Source organism: Nylanderia fulva, unplaced genomic scaffold (assembly GCF_048542155.1).
Source record: "Nylanderia fulva isolate GAGA-0341 unplaced genomic scaffold, ASM4854215v1 Scaffold56, whole genome shotgun sequence".
In the NCBI taxonomy this organism is placed as follows: Eukaryota; Metazoa; Arthropoda; class Insecta; order Hymenoptera; family Formicidae; genus Nylanderia; species Nylanderia fulva.
Genome location: NW_028190654.1, coordinates 543,099 through 558,005, shown reverse-complemented (window position 1 = coordinate 558,005; position 14,907 = coordinate 543,099). Strand labels below are relative to the sequence as shown.

Genomic DNA, 14,907 nt, shown 5'->3' with positions numbered 1-14,907 from the left:
TTGTCGCTCTTCTCCGTTCTCTATCGCGTTTTCTCGCTCTCTCTCTCGTTTCTCGCTCTCTCTCGCTTTCTCTCGCTGTTTCTCGTCTTCTCTCGTTCTCTTACGCTCTCTCTCGTTCTCTATCGTTCTCTTTCGCTCTCTCTCGCCCTCTCTCGCTCTCTCGCTCTCTCTTGCTTTCTCCCGCTCACTCTCTCGCGTTCTCTCGCTCTCTCTCGTCTTCTCTCGCTCTCTTTCGGTTTTTTTTTGCTGTTTCTCGCTTTCTCTCGCTGTTTCTCGCTTTCTCTCGTTCTCTCCCTCTCTCTCTCTCTCTCTCTCTCTCTCAAGTGGAGAAGACGTGTGTCACATTGCTCCGTCAAAATACTGAGTTTTCACCGGTAAACAGTGGAAAAGAAGTATAATAAGTTATTCAAGTTACGCTGCCATAGAAAGGGGATAGCTATGAAAGTTATCTAGCCGGGATATGGCGATCTGTGACTGTGAGCAGTGAATTTATTCTTCGGGACATTGAAGTCTCGTAAGACAAGTAGTCATTATACGTGGACACAATAGTGCTGACGTGTGAAAGTGGATCACAGGTGAGTGATCGATTAGGCTGATATTAGCGGTTTCGGCCGGTAATTATCGGCATGGACGATGAATATGCAGAGTATTGATGCTCGGCATGTAGGAAGGCAATAAAGAATAAAGTCGTCAAATGCAAAAATTGTATAAATAAGCTTTTTTACCATCCAGGATGTGTAATTAAGCATAAAATTCTGGACAGTAGACAAGAATTAGTGCCGTGTAAAGGCCCATTTGAGGAGTTTTTGATTGATAGTGGGAAAGAAACAAACATGAAGAAAGCGACGCCAACGGCAGGAAGAGATAGGACATCGTCTACAGGATCCGTGGGATCTGCAGGATCGTTCACAAGTAAAGGATCAGGCATTGATGTAAAAGTAGACTGGATCATAAAAACTGTAAAGGAAATAAAAAATGAAACAGCCTGTAAAAATGAAATTAAACTAATGATTAAAGAAGTAGTTCAAGAAGAATTAGTAAATGTTAAGCAAGAACTGGAAAACTTGAAGAAAATGATACAGGGAGTAACATGTGTATCAAAGGAAGGATCGCAGATAAGCTACAGTGAAGCGGTTAAAGGGAAGAAGAAAGAAAACGTTATAATTGTTAAGCCGAAAATGAAACAAGAGAGTGAAGCCACTAAAAAATTGATAAAAGAAAAGGTGGATATTAAGAGTATGGCTATGGGAATAACGAAATTAAGGAAAGGTAGCAAGGGAACAGTGATCATGGGTTGTGAAACCAGCGAGGAGGTGAAAAAATTGAAGGAGACAGTTCAAGCTAAGCTGGGAGAAAATTATAAAATGATAGAGTCGCCTCAATCAAAACCAAAGATAAAAATTATTAATATAGGTGGAGAAGAGATGAAATTAGATGATAATGAACTTATAAATACGATAAAGATGCAGAATAAAATAGATACAGCAAATGTGCGAATTGTGAAGAGAATGATCAAAGAAAGGAGAAATAATCGATCTGAAAGAAAAGGAAATGAAGAAGGGTCAATAATAATAGAAGCAGATGAAGAGACACATGAGCTGATATTGAAGAAAGGAAAGCTAAGTGTAGGATGGAAGAAGTGCCCTGTATTTAATCACATCAATGTTAAAAGATGTTTCAAATGCTGGGGATATTATCATATTGCAAAAAATTGTACGCGAGAGGAAGCATGCTATAAGTGTGCAGGAAGTCATAACTCGCGTGATTGTACAGCGACAAAGAAGAAATGTGTGAATTGTATGTTCAAAAATCGAACATACAATCTGAATATAAGCGATGACCATGACGCCCTTAGTCCGGAATGTCCGACCTTTAAGAGGGCGCTACGGGAGGAGAAGAGGAGAGCAGGCTGGGAGAACGCTAAATAGCAACCACAGGAAGAAGCGGAGATAATACTATATACAAATGCGCAAAGTTTAATTGCGCACAGAGATGAGATACAACATCAGATCATGAAGAAAATAAATCCTGCGTTCTTGGTATTATCGGAGACCAGAGTGACTGAGGATATCGAAGACAGTGAAGTGAACGTTCCGGGTTATAGTATAGTTAGATGTAATGCTGAGAATAGGAATACGGGAGGAGTTATTTTATACGTTAGAAGCGATATTAAATATGAGATAGTATTAGAGGAAAAAAAAAATTAGAATCAAATTGTTGGTGTGTTGCGGTAGAAGTAAAAGATAAATTATATAAAGGAGTGATAATGGTAATATATCACTCACCGAGCGCATCGCACGGAGATTTCTTGAGATTTTTTGAGGATATAGTAGAAGAGTTTATAATAAAGGGAGAATGCATGGTGATAGGAGATTTTAATATAGATCTTATGAGAGATTCGTTTTATGCGAATAAACTGCAAACGACAATGCTAAGCTTAGGTATGAAACAATATGTTAACGAACCGACGAGAATTACGAAAGACAGTCAGACAATTATAGATTTGATCTTCGCTAATAATAATAAAATAGTACAGGTAATTAATAAACTTAAAATTACGGATCACGCGTGGCTGAAAGTTGAGCTGAGTGTTAGTAAAACTGAAAGTAAATATAGAGAATTTAGTGCTAGGAATTATAAAGAGTTTGATGAAAATAAATTTGCTATATTAGTGAAAAATAAATTACAAGAAAGCCAGGAATGTCAGTGTGAATGTATGGGTGTCAGTGAGAGGGCGAAAAAACTTGTCGATAGTATAGTGCGTTAGATGTAATGGCGCCGAGGAAAAAATTTAGAATTCCGAAAGTTTGGGAAGGGAAGAAATGGTTTTCAGACGAAATAAGAGAGGCTGCGGATAGAAGGGATAAGGCATATAGAAGAGCATTGTATGACGATACCGAACAAAATTGGTCGCAGTATAAAATTGAAAGAAATACAGTAGTAAAATTAATTAGGGAGAAGAAAAAAGAATATTATGAAAATATGATAGATCTTAATAAAGAAAATCCTACGTCTATGTGGAAAACCTTGAAAGAAATAATTAGAGGCGAGCCAGTAGGCATAAAAGAAGTAGGAAATATAGATTTTGAAATTTTAGGCGATATCGAAGAGTGCAATATAGCTGATAAATTTAATTTATATTATATACAAAGTATTAATAGTATAATAAACTCTATAAAGGTCGTTAGATCCGGTGATATAATCGAACATTGGATGAATATAAATAAGAAAATTATTTATATTATCGAAAATAAAGGATTTATGGAAAATTTCGTGACTATTAAACTAGAGCAGTTAGAAAAAATTGTTATGGGATTGCCGAAAAAGAAAGGTACGGAAGAGGGAATAACTAGCGATATATTGAGGACAACTTTTTCTGTAATAAAAGAGGAATTTGCGAATATAATAAACAATTCTTTAAGAGAAGGTCTCTGTCCGGAAGGTTGGAAAACCTCTACGATAATACCGATTCCAAAGATAGATAAAGCGAAAAAAGCGAGCGATTATATGCCTATAAATATGTTATCAATATTTGAGAAAGTGTTAGAATTAGTAGTAAAAGAACAACTTGAAATGTATTTGGAAACTAACGATATTATAACAGAACATCAGTCGGGGTTTAGAAAATATTACTCGTGTGAAACAGCGATTCAAACTGTCATTGACGAATGGAAATTAATAGTAAGCGAAGGAAAAATGGTAGGTGTAATTTTCATGGATGTTAAGAGAGCGTTTGAAACAATAGACAGAGAAAGATTATTAGGAAAAATGTATTATTATGGAATTAGAGGAATGGCCTTAGAATGGTTCAAATCATATTTAAATAATAGGAAACAGCAAGTGCGTTTCAATCATACATGGTCTAAATTATTGACAACAGAATACGGAGTGCCACAAGGCTCGGTACTAGGACCTTTACTATTTATAATATATATAAATGATATAATCGAAGGCTGTCCAGAAGGGTGCAATATAAAAATGTTTGCAGACGACACGCTTATATACGTAAGTGGAGAAAGTAGCACGGATATAGAGATAAAATTGAACACGGCTTTTAATATAATCGAACGTTGGATGAATATAAATAAGTTAAAAATGAATGCAAGTAAAACGAAGTATATGATAGTTAGAAGTATTTGAAAAGAATTGAGAGGTAATACTATTTTGAAATGTCTGGACGGAATTGAAATAGAGCGTGTAGAGACTATGAAATATCTAGGTATAATTATCGATGACAGACTTCGATTTCATGATCACTGTGATTATATGTTAAAGAAAATAGGTAAAAAAACGAGTTTCTTAAATAGAGTAGGTAATTACATATCAGTGTATACTAGATGCATTATATATAAGACAATCATAGCTCTTCATTTTGAGTATTGCGCGACGATATTAATAGGCATGGGGGAGACGCAGATAACCCAACTGCAGAAGGTACAAAACAGAGCTATGAGGATAATACTTCAATGTGATAGATACACCAAAGTGGAAAACATGCTAGAGGCGTTGCAATTTATGTCAGTAAGACAAAGATTACAATATAATATATGTATATTTATTTTCAAGATATTGAATAACCTGTTACCAATTCAGTTAAGAGATAAGTTACAAATAGTAGGGAACGAATGCGATAGGGAAACAAGACAAGCGGGTAATATCGAAATTCAATTTCGAAAAACAAGGAGTGCACAGAAAAGTTTGTTTTATGAAGGAAGTATATTGTATAACGTCCTGCCAGTAGAAATTAAAACATGCGATAGGCTCGAATTATTTAAAAGAAGATGAAAAGCGCATATCTTACATATGTAAATGTTAAACTGTATAAGAAAATAGCTGAGAAAGCTAAATAAAAGCTCATCAATCAATCAATCCCGCTCTCTATCGCTCTTTTTTGCTCTCTATCGCCCTCTCTCTTGCTCTCTCTTGCCTTCCCTCGCTCTCTCTTGCTCTCTCCCGCTCTCTTTCGCGTTCTCTCGCTCTCTCTCGTCTTCTATCGCTCTCTCAGTTTTTTTCGCTCTCTTTCGTTGTTTCTCGCCTTCTCTCGCGTTCTCTCACGCTTTTTATTGTTCTCTCTTGCCCTTTCTCGTTCTTTCTCTCTCTCTTCCGCTCTCTCTAGCTCTCTCCCGCTCTTTATCGCTCTCTTGCTCTCTCTTGCCTTCTTTCGCTTTTTCTCATTTTCTCTTGCTCTCTCGCGTTCTCTCGCTCTCTCTCGTCTTCTCTCGCTGTTTTTTGCCTTCTCTCGTTCTCTCACGCTCCCTTACGCTCTCTCTCGCCCTTTCTTCCTCTTTCTCTTTCTCTCTCGTCTTTCCTTGTTTTTTCACGATCTCTCTCGGTCTCTCTCGTTCTCTCTTGGTTTCTCTCGTTCTCTCTCGACTTCCTTTGCTCTCTCGCGTCTTCTCTCGCTTTTGTCTCGCTTTTTCGCGTTCTTGTTTGCTCTCTCCCTTGTCTTTACTTGCTCTCTCTCGCTCTCCCTCGCCTACTCTCTCTCTCCCTTCTCTCCCTCTCTCTCTTTCCCTCTCTTTCTCTCTTTCTTCCTCTCCCACACCCTCTCTCTTTCCCTCTTTCTCATTCTCTCTCTCTATCCTTCTCCCTTTTCCACTCTCTCTCTCTCTCTCTCTCTCTCTCTCTCTCTTCCCTACCTTTGTCTTTGTCTCTTCTATTTAATAATATTACAGTTACTTTAGGGTTTGACCTCGTACATAAGCTGAATTTTGGTAAACTTTTGTTTTTGCATAAGATTGAAGAGAAAAAAATTATCATTATTATATAGCGGTCTTTAAGAAAAAAATGTAGACAATTAGGATTCAAATTTTGTTCTTTGCAAATGTCTAGTTGAATATCGATTTTACAGAAAAAACAAGAAAATACAAAAGTACAAAATTAAAGAATGGATAATTTTGCATAAAAAATGTTATTTATAAGTTTTTCATACAAGTAACTTTTTATGTAAATAATTTTGCAAGACGTACGCTGCACGGTGTATTCACGGAGCGTGCTGACAGACGTTATGTGGATTGAAGCGTTACACCCGCGCACAAAAATGTCATAACTTTTGAATGAATTATTGTACAAAAATGTGTGAAGTGTCGAGAGTTGAGAGTCTGAGTTGACAGGCCAGAGATTTCAACTTTTTAATGCAATCTTTTGTTATTCTACGCTAATACTTTAAAAAATTACGATAGTTTAAGCAAAATGTTACAAAGTGTTACATTTATGTAACTATAAATTTTTTTAATTTTCTAAACTTAATTCTTTGTCTTATATTACCTTTTTTGAATATACGCTTAAATATATTTGAATTAAATAATTATTTAGAGATAAATAATTTATTTTATTATATATATCTATTTATCTAAATATTTTATAAAAATATATTGTTACGTCCTCCGGACGTTCTTTCTCGCAAAAGACGTCTCTCGCACACACTCTCACTCACTCGCGGCTCGCGAAATAAATACACTCTCTTATGAAGAAATGATCCTTTATACAATGATGAAATACAATGACTAATGTACACGCGAAAGGAAGAAGATTGCTCTCTGGTCAAGTCACGTCCGTACGAGATGACAGCTAGACCAAAACTGTCATGGAGCCTGAAAACAACCACCGGGCGGTTGTCAATAAACAACCCCCCTTAACGATGAAGCTCCACGACACAAGGGATGATATTCAGGGGATGAAAGATCAGGGACGTAACACTGCCCCCCTTCTTCAAGATTGTCGTCCCGACAATCAAAAACAGAGGGCTATCCAACGCTGTACAATAACTCTGCATTCCGATGCCGACCTCAGGACTCCGACGAATTTTCTTGTTCTACCCTGGGCTCCTGCCACAGGTTACCAAACAATCCGCCATTCTGGATCCCGTCGCACATCCGTTGGACTATATTCGCCAATCCAAGTCCACAGTACAACTGTATTGTCGATTCCAGGGCACCGACGAGTCTTCCTGCCCTACCCTGGGCTGCTGCCGCAGGTTACCGAGCGACTCAATTTGGTCCCAATCGACTTTCAAAATTCCTTGAAGATAAGTCCCAGTCTCCCTTCGTCCTCCGGTTCAGACAAGGGGGGGGTATCTTCCGTGGACCCATTGTCCCTCATGGACTCCCCAAGTCCCTGTCTCGGCATTTGCCCAAAGTCCCGTGGGAAAACCACGGATCAAAAACCGCGGGCAAGACAGTCTTCTTAGCGTAGAATAAAGACGGATGAAGATTTTCTCCCTCGAAGACTAAGCTGGGAGATCAATTTTTCCGCCATTCAGGAAACTCTTCTCAGGTCAAAGACAAATTTCTTTCCAAATTGAAGACTCTGTAACGAAAAATAAAATGCGCAGTAACTTATTCTATTTTTTTAAAATTAAAACATTCCCCCGAATTTTTAAATGAAAATCGACATTTTCGGGCTCCAATCTACTTAATTATTTTTCTAAACGTCTCTCGAGAAAAGGAGCTAATCTATCTTTCTTTCGTAACCCTCCCCTTGAATTATTTTTATGGCTTTTGCCCTTTCAATTGCCAAACTCAATGAGGTTATATTTTCTAATTGTAAAGTTCGTTTGACAAAATTATCATATATCGCTGAAATGAATTGCGCGCAGGCGATTTTATCTCGGATTTCATGTACGCACTCGGGATACGCAAGGCGAACCAATCTTTCAAGTTCCGAACCTAATGTTGCCAAATCTTCCCCAAACTTTTGTTTCCGATTTGTAAATTGAACGTAATAATTTTGTGATAAGAGTCCTTCTCCAAAACGCAATTCAAGTTTTGATTTTAATTCGTTGAATTCTAAATTGGACACGTCTTCTACCGTCTCTAATACTGAACGCGCTTTTCCCCTCAAACTTGAAGCGAGTGCAACAGTCTTTGTCGTATCATCCCAACTATTTGCTTGAGCAATTAAGTTAAACTGCGAGAAAAATTCACGAAGTGATACTGTCCCGTCATAAGTATCAGGTTTTAATTTGTACCCTAATATCGCGCGAAAATCGTTCTCCCTCTCATTTAAAAAATGCGTACCCGAATTTCCACACGTTCTCTTATTAGAAGGACTTAGCTGTAGATTTTGTGGCCGGGAATGAATCTCCTTCAAGGCTAGAAGTTCTTCGTCGTGACGACGCAGCATCGCCGCAATTTCGTCCTCTCGACGAGTCTGTTCTTGTCGCATCTCTCGCATTTCAAGAAGGAGAACCCGAAGAGCTGTAGATTCTGTTACCGCCGGTTCTCCTGCGACTTCCGGTAACGAGCCCGTTTGCTCTCCTGATTCCTCGCTGCCAGTCGTTCGAGACGGAGCTTGTGAACGGGTAATTCTCGGGTAATGTATCATTCTCGACGTTTCCGTTCCGCTGCGGTGAGATATTCCTTCGATCCGATCCCGGACGAGCCCCCAAAATGTTACGTCCTCCGGACGTTCTTTCTCGCAAAAGACGTCTCTCGCACACACTCTCACTCACTCGCGGCTCGCGAAATAAATACACTCTCTTATGAAGAAATGATCCTTTATACAATGATGAAATACAATGACTAATGTACACGCGAAAGGAAGAAGATTGCTCTCTGGTCAAGTCACGTCCGTACGAGATGACAGCTAGACCAAAACTGTCATGGAGCCTGAAAACAACCACCGGGCGGTTGTCAATAAACAACCCCCCTTAACGATGAAGCTCCACGACACAAGGGATGATATTCAGGGGATGAAAGATCAGGGACGTAACAATATAATAACTTTACAATGTATATACATCCCAGTTTAAATTACATACATAATTATTCATGTTATTTAAATGTAAAGATAAATAAATATATATATGAATTTTACTGAATTTATTTTGTTATTGTATATATTATAACCGTTTTAAAATAAAGCAATAATTATACATTTGTATCATTATAGGAAATTTATCTAAATATTATATATTATATGTTGTCACTTACTTAGTGCGACTTTTTGATTTGACTACTTTTTGATGCTAATATTTTAACCTTTTTTCTCGTATTATTAATATAATTATTTAGCGCAATTTTTTGATTCCACTACTTTTTGGTGCTAATATTTTAATTTTTTTCTAGTATTAATAACAAAAATAAAATATAATTTATAAATATAATTTTTGAGAAAATATTTTTGATGGTGATTAGTTTTTGCAAAAAATTATTTTTCCTAAAAACATAATTTTTGAGAAGATAATACTTTTTATTATTATAAAAAACTATTTTTGCTGGCGAAAGATATAACTTAGTGCTTTTTTTACATCTGTGATGTTTTTTTTTTGTAGGATTTCACATATTTTTGCAAAGTTCATTAAAAGATATGTTAAAAAATATATATATGTAAACATATATCTATGTTTACGTACGCACATGCTTGTGTACTTATATGTGCATGCGTGTAGCTTTTATAGTAATTCTCAATATATTTTATACTACAGTTACTTTAGATAAAAATTGAGCGATACCTCAAAAAAAATGTTAGCAAACTGAAGTTTGGTAAAGACTTTCGTTTTGCATGAAATTAAAGAAAAAAGTTTATCATTGTATAGTGGCCGCTAAAAAATAAAATTAAACAATTAGTACCTAAATTCTGTTATTTGCTTGAAGTATTCTATAACTTTTTTCGTATAAGCTAAACTTTTTACTTCAAAAATTTACAAGTTGTTTGTTGCGGTGTATTAACAGAGCGTGATGGAACGTGCCAACAGACATTATGTAGATTAAAGTATTGCATGCGCGAACAAAAATGTCATAACTTTTGAATAAATTATTGAACAGGATTGAAAAAAAACCGTTGAAAATCTGGTGATTTCAGCTTTTTAATGTTATTTGTTTTGTTATTTTATGATAAATTTTCTAAAAATTCTAAGACTATCTGTTACTAATTTAATGAGAGAAGACAAACATTACATGTAACATTTTGCTTAAACTAACGTAATTTTTTAAAGTATTAGCGTAGAATAACAAATGATTGCATTAAAAAGTTGAAATCTCTGGCCTCTCAACTCAGACTCTCAACTCTCGACACTTCACACATTTTTGTACAATAATTCATTCAAAAGTTATGACATTTTTGTGCGCGGGTGTAATGCTTCAATCCACATAACGTCTGTCAGCACGCTCCGTGAATACACCGTAAAAGTATTATTTGTATGAAAGACTTATAAATAACATTTTTTATGCAAAATTATCCATTCTTTAATTTTGTACTTTTGTATTTTCTTGTTTTTTCTGTAAAATCGATATTCAACTAGACATTTGCGAAGAACAAAATTTGAATCCTAATTGTTTACTTTTTTTTCTTAAAGACCGCTATATAATAATGATAATTTTTTCTCTTCAATCTTATGCAAAAACAAAAGTTTACCAAAATTCAGCTTATGTACGAGGTCAAACCCTAAAGTGACTGTAATATTATTAAATAGAAAAGACAAAGACAAAGGTAGGGAAGAGAGAGAGAGAGAAAGAAAGTGTGGAAGAGGGAGAAAGAGAGAGAGAAAGGAAGGGAGAGAGAGGGAGAGGGGGGAGAGAGAGAGTAGGTAAGGGAGAGCAAGAGAGAGCAAGTGAAGACAAGGGAGAGAGCAAACAAGAACGCGAAAAAGCGAAACAAAGGCGAGAGAAGACGCGAAAGAGCAAGGGAAGTCGAGAGAGAACGACAGAAACCAAGAGAGATCGAGAGAAAACAAGGAAAGGCGAGAGAGAAAGAGAAAGAAGAAGAAAGGGCGAGAGAGAGCGTAAAAGAGCTTGAGAGAACGAGAGAAGGCGAGAGACAGCGAGAGAGAGCAAAAAAGACCGAGAAAGAGCGAGAGAGGACAAGAGAAGACGAGAGAGAGCGTAAGAAAGCGAGAGAACGCGACAGAGCAAGAGAGAGAGAGCGTAAGAGAGCAAGAAAGAGCGTGAGAGAGAGAGAGAGAAAGAGCGGGGAAGGGCGAGAGAGAGGAGGGGAAGAGAAAAAGAGATAGAGATAGATAGATAGAAAGATAGAGAGAGAAAGGGGGAGAGAGAGGGAGAGAGAGAGAGAGGCCAAGAGAAAGCGAGAGTGGACGAAAGGAGGCGAAAAAGAACGTGAGAGAACGAAAGAAAACGAGAGAGAGCGAGAGAAGCCGAGAGAGAACGAGAGAAGCCGAAAAAGAACGAGAGAGAGCGAGAAAAAGCGAGAAAAAACGAGAGAAAGCGAGAGAGAAAAAGAGAGAAGCCGAGAAAAAACGAGAGAAGCCAAGAGAGAACGAGAGAAGCCAAGAGAGAACGAGAGAGAGAGCGAGAAGAAGCGAGAGAAAACAAGAGAGAGCGAAAAAAACCGAGAGAGAAGAAAACCAAGAAATGGCGAGAGAAAGCGAGAGAACGCGAGAGAGAGCGGGAGAGAGCAAGAGAAAATGAGAAGAGCGAAAGAGGGCAAGAGAGAGCGAGAGAGAGCGATAAAGAGTGGGAGAGAATGAGAGAGAGCGGAAGAGAACGATAGAGAACGAAAGAGGGCGGAAGAGGACGAGAGAAGGCGAAAAACAGCGAGAGAAAGCGAGAGAGAGCAAAAAAACTCAGAGAGAGCGAGAGAAGACGAGAGAGAGCGAGAGAACGCGAGTGAGAGCGGAAGAAAGCGAGAGAGAGCGACAGAGAACGAGAGAAGGCGAGAAACAGCGAGAGAAAGCGAGAAAGAGCGAAAAAAACCGAGAGAGAGCGAGAGAACGCGAGAGAGAGCGAGAGAGAGCGAAAGAAGACGTGGGAAAGCAAGAGAGAAAGGATAAAAGGGGGGGGCAAGAGAGGGAGGGAGAGAGAGAGAGTGAGAGAGAGCGAGAATTTATTTTTTGTTTGATTGCTTAAAAGGTTAAGCAACTGAGGAAAATGTCACTATACTAGGATGGGTGACCGCGGATAAGGTAAAGCAGCTGCGGACAAAATCACTTTGTCGGGATGGGTGACCGCGGACAAGTACGACGCCGTAGTCTTAAAAAAAAGTGACACTTTTTTGACCAAAAAATAACTTGAAAAATTCATATCTCCGCAACCAATAAAGCTATCAAGTTCGTTAAGGTCTCATTTTACTCGGAAAAAATCGCGCTTTCGATTGATATGGTCATCTTTTGAAAAATATGTTTTCGTTCATAAAATATTTCAAATTTTTGTTTTCAAGGTTACGAAAATCGTGTTACGTCCGGTAAAGGATACACAGTAGCGTCCTACGGATAATTTTTGTTATTGTTTTGATATTTTCGCTATCTTTTTGATATTTTTTTTTGTTTTTTTGTAGATTGTACTAGATATAACTTAGCGAGACGCTACCGCGTCTCCTGATTTCTTTAATTTTTGACTGGCGATAATTAAGAATCCAATCAGTAATTAATACTTATATAACGTAAAATCACTAAATTTACAAAGTACCATTTGTAACGTAATTCCACTATTTTTGCTCTACGCTATACGGCAATTTCGGACTTATTATACTTGTTTGAATGTATTTTATAATATAATTTTTATGAATAAAGGAAGATAAACTCGTAAATTACAAAAAATTGCAGAAATAACTTACATAAAATGTATTCTTTACATTATCCGACACCATTTTAGCTCCAAAAAGACATTGGATGGTACGGTTCTTTGTATATCTAGTAATTTTAATATAACGTACTTTTAAAGATGTATAAAATTATTTGTACCTTATAATAACGTGGTTCGTAGAAATAAGTAATTGGCAGGCAAGTTAACGGTATATCTTTCATCCATCCAGCGGTTAAATGTTCTCGTACTAACCAAATATTAGCTATAATTTGGCAAATATTGTAAATTGCTTCATGAATTGAGGACCCCAATATAAAACGACATATAAATATATAATTGATATAAGTGGAATTTCGTAATTTACTAAGGTCCAATTTTTTGTTCGTGGATCTGAAAAATTAGAATTTTTCATCGCAAGCATTATTTTTGAAAGATCCGCATTAAGACATTTTTAAAATTATTTTTAAATAATATCAAATTGAGATACAATTCTTATATAAGTCTTGGCATAGTATCAAGCAAAAATTCGTGCCTCGTGCCCAATTATATAGTTGTAGCAAAAAATTAGTTTTTGCTATAATCGACGTATCGACATCCGTGTTTAGCTTTTATAGCCCATGTATTTTTATAGTTATATTTAATTGTTTTGTTTGTTTATTTTGTTTTATGATAGTAAATAAATCGCTTAAATTAGTAAATTTTTAAATTATTGTATGTCGTAAATAATATTTCTATTATTATAAGAAATACAAAAGCAATGAAACATTTATTTGTCATTCGACATTAACGCATTGACACTACTCACCTGCTATTTCCGTCCAATAGTAATAAAATTCTTTAGACAAGTCCATTGTGTGTTTCCACAGATAATTCTATGGGCAGTTGATGTGATTATATCCAATTTGCACCTCGAGAAAGGGTTGAATGAAAAGAAAACTTAGTGAAAACTTAGTTGCGACAATATCTGAAAGTCATAGATATTCTATGTCAAAATCTTTTCTAACTGATTAGTTTATTGTTATGTTAATTAGTAGAAGAAATAGAACTTTGTACCTGACAAGTGTACCTGTAATTTATATGTAAATATATGTATTCGGTGTGGTATGCATTTTATGAAAAAATTAAGAATTAAAATGCAGGTCTTTCAAGATAGAACAAAATCGTAATAAATGTTATTATAAATTAAATAAGTTTATATATTTTTCTTCATATCTTTATATTATCTTATTGTGGTTAATTTTTTTGTTCAAAAAAATTAGTTTAAAATATTTTAAGTTATTTCATAAAAAATAAAAGGAATATACAAGGCGACCCAAAGACCTATGCGAAATGGACAAATTTCAAACGAGCTGTGACACGGTCTCTCAATAAATTCACTAAAGATTATTCTATATTGTTATAACATTTTGAGTTCTTTTAACTTTAAACATTATTAAAAAATAAATTATCTTCTTAATATATAAAAACAAGTGTCCTGACTGACTCATTCATCAACGTCCAGTCCAAACCTTTGGACCTAGAAAGTTGAAATTTGGGGGATGTATACCTTGCATGGCGTAGGAGTACATTAAGAACGGATTTTGTTTCAATCAACCCCTAAGGGGGTGAATAGGAGAAAAATGTGTTTTTACTGATTTCTTAATATCTTTCTTTCTCTTCTTAATTAGCCTGATAAGATAGACTTCTTAGAAAAGTTACCCATACAAATACCTAAAAGTAAATTTTTGCAATTTACCCCGATCATCCCTTAAGGGATGAAAAGGAAAAATTAGTTTTTAAGACTTTCTCAATATTTCCAAAACCTCATAAAATATAAACTTTATAATTGCTTACAAAGGTTATCTCAAATATCAAGAAATCTAAATCTGTACTCAGAATTAGTTGCCCTTTTCGAGCCAATATCAGAAGCGACGCCTTCGATCGACGGCTGAGCCGCCGATCATTCTGGCAACGCGACTCGGGAGTGTCCCTATACAAAAAATATGCTGAGATTGTATCTTTTGTCAAATCGTCATTATTTTGTTAATATATGTTTAAAATAGATTACATTTATAATTATATTAATAATAGAAAGAAGTATGGTAAAAATTAGCCCATTTTTGCCCCTAAGCCGGCAAGTAAAATTGACATTGTTTCTTATAGTTTATGGCCGTAGAATGACATGGTAATATTTGTTTGCTCTCAAAGTAAAGGGAAAATAGATAAAAATTTAAAAAATAAGTCATTTGTAACCCCCCTTTTTTTCTTCTAATTCAACATAATTCGTTATAAAAATGATGAGGGGAGTGTATTGTTTAAGGTAATTGAAGACGAATTTGGCTAATCTGATGTCAGGATTATACAATTTAATGATGGATCCAATATGGCAGCTGCTAATCAGCTAAAAATTAAGACAATTTTTGTCGCAATCGGGAAGTAAAATTCGTTG

At 36.1% G+C, this 14,907-nt stretch overlaps 1 pseudogene; it reads left to right on the top strand.

Moving 5' to 3' along the window:
• The first annotated feature begins 366 nt into the window (after nt 1-366).
• On the top strand, nt 367-1,928 carry LOC146721056 (uncharacterized; annotated as a pseudogene).
• The last annotated feature ends 12,979 nt before the right edge of the window (nt 1,929-14,907 follow it).